The 2,631-nt window shown below is 37.0% G+C and overlaps 1 long non-coding RNA gene across 1 annotated transcript; it reads left to right on the forward strand.

The window, feature by feature from the left end:
- The first annotated feature begins 311 nt into the window (after nt 1–311).
- LOC117152239 lies at nt 312–1,620 on the forward strand. Its single transcript, XR_004462554.1, has 2 exons — nt 312–710; nt 900–1,620. It is a non-coding gene; the product is annotated as an uncharacterized LOC117152239 (long non-coding RNA).
- The last annotated feature ends 1,011 nt before the right edge of the window (nt 1,621–2,631 follow it).

Consider the following 2,631-nt stretch of genomic DNA (forward strand, 5'->3'; position numbering starts at 1 on the left):
GTTTCATCTTTTATATCGTTCTGTTTATTCGTTATTCTTTCGCTAGATACCAAACGAGAAGTTTCGTCTGATGCCAATATAATGTAGAATGTTTATCTCAATATAGTTTTCCTAATTTTAACAAGATCAAGATTCGCAGAATTAATAAATTTGTGTCAGTAATGAAAATAAGATGGATAAAGAGCGTGGCTAGTTGCACCACTCAATTATGTGGTTACACAAATTAGTCGTTACGTCTTCGTGTTCTTACATACTGTCTATAGACGATTGGAATTTCTGTTTTTGTGGAATTCACCATCTAGTGAATTATTGGGACAAAAGTAAGTTCAATGTTAAATCTAAACCACTATCGTGTAAGGAAAATATATTAAGATTATTGTGCCATTCCACTGATCCATTATCGTTTTAAAGAGAATATTCTCTTTTCTTCTCTAGAAAAAATATAGTAAACAATTTATTTCTCTTCCTTTGACAACTTACAATTAGTTTAATTATTCGCGATTTTGTTATTCTTGTACGTGTCTATTGGATGGAAAACTAGATATAAACCTTCTCGTAGTACAATTAGATAGGTTCATGTAAAATGGAAATTAATAGGTTCTTGTCTATGTTATTGTGCATTGTAGGTTCTTGTATGTGCTAGCGTCTGCAACCTTCAGCACTTGGCCGCATGGTGCAGCACTAGTTCGTGAACAACCAGAACCATAAGCGTGAGCAACCCCCATCTTTCTCTACTGTTACGATTGTTACTGTTACCATTGCTATTACCAGAGTGTATATTTCCTTCCTGACGATAGCAATACCAATAACAATAGCAATAGCCATAGCAATATCACTAGCAATAGCAATAACAATAATAAAAAGTGTACACATCTAGGTGTTTACCTTTTTGGCTTCAGGTGTATTCAACCAGACCTGCCAACAGTTTGCAGCGAAAGGCAAATAAGCTCTTGGAGCTCTTTGGAAACCATTCATAAAGAAAGAAATATATAACTGGAAAGCAAAAATGAAAATCTTCGATGTAACAGTAGCCGCCATATTTACACATACATCTAGTATATAAAGATTTATCGTTGGATACACAACTAACATAGAAACAACGATATTCCATACTCCACTTGCTGTGATTCGAAACAGAGAGAACAAATGTGGGAATCATATAGAGGGCGTTGCGGTAGAGAATTAAATTACTGAAAATAGAGGGCACTAGGTTTCGAGGAGAGGTTGCGATGGACTAGGACCAACTGGACGATGTAGAAAAACGAGAAAACTGGTAAGAAACTAGTATACACAAATTAAAAATATACTCAGTAAAACCGACCAGGAAGAGTTATGCAAATAAGAAAGAACCTACCAAGCATTCTAGGGAAGGTCAGAGAGAGAAGCTTATTTTAAAGGACAATCGTGGAATTTTAAACGTCAGCTATGATACGAAGGACAAAAGAAACAAGGACCTACAGTCATACAAACATGAAGACTATATCTAGTTACAACTGCCAACACACATGATAAGGAACATAGCGCAGCTTAGACTAGTTCGGAGGGAAGAAATCCAACAGATCAATTTTTACTATTTTGCAAAGATGTCTTCAGATTATTGTAATGTAAATAAATGCAATGGAAAATAAGTGAGAAACTCATCTTTTTTAGTAAGTTAGTGTTAAGGATGTTTAGAATATAATAGGACATAAAACAAATTTCTGTACCTACCGAGCCAGAGTGGCAGTAGGTGACTATTATTATTATTGTTTTCCTATTTGGTCTAACACTTAAGGTCACATTATTTATTATTACAAGGTAAGAATAAGAAAATATTTTAGTTTTGGTTACAATATATGTAATGGATTATAAATATTTTTCGCAAATTGTTTTATATCTTCCTTAACGAATAATATGAGGTTATGGACCATGTAATTAATCTGTTCCTGTTGTTCAAAGATTTAAAACGTTTTGCTCTTTTATCCAGGAATTTTCCAAGCGAATAATCGCTAAGCTAAGGTGTTCAGAAAATATATGGCGGGTTAACATTAGAATTTAGGGCGCGTAACGATTCTTCGTTTGGATTAGCCATCGTTTTACGAAGCAGAGATTATATTTACACGTATATACAAGACTTTTACGAAATATAACGAATATTGAGTTTGACGAATAATAAGTTTAACGAATAATGAGTTTAATGAAAGCATTCGGCTCCGAAATCGAAATAAAATGGAAACGACTCACCCAGATGACTTAAACTACCAGCTGGAGACTCCACCACGCAGGAGTCGACTCGACGTTCGTTCTTGAGGCCGGGTTTTCTGTCCTGCAGTAGCGGACAATCGGGTGCGATACGACCCTCCGCATGACACTTGAAGCAAACCACCTTGGACGATGTGGCTGGTCGGCTTCCTCCCTGGCCTCGTGTATTCTTCTGCTGTTCTCTACGCATCCTCTTGCGGCACTCCGTTATTTTATGTCCGTGGGTACCACAGTAATGGCACTTCACCCTGTGGCCCGATAGCTTGCGTCGTTTGACTTCGGGTTCCGCCGGTGAATTTCCCGTCGGCTCCTCCTCGTAACAAAAGGGTCTCATTTCGTTCTGAAATTGGTCCTCCGTTTTGATGTCACTCGTGAGAGCCAATCGTCTAA

The sequence above is a fragment of the Bombus impatiens genome, unplaced genomic scaffold (assembly GCF_000188095.3).
Source record: "Bombus impatiens unplaced genomic scaffold, BIMP_2.2 scf_0884, whole genome shotgun sequence".
NCBI lineage: Eukaryota > Metazoa > Arthropoda > Insecta > Hymenoptera > Apidae > Bombus > Bombus impatiens.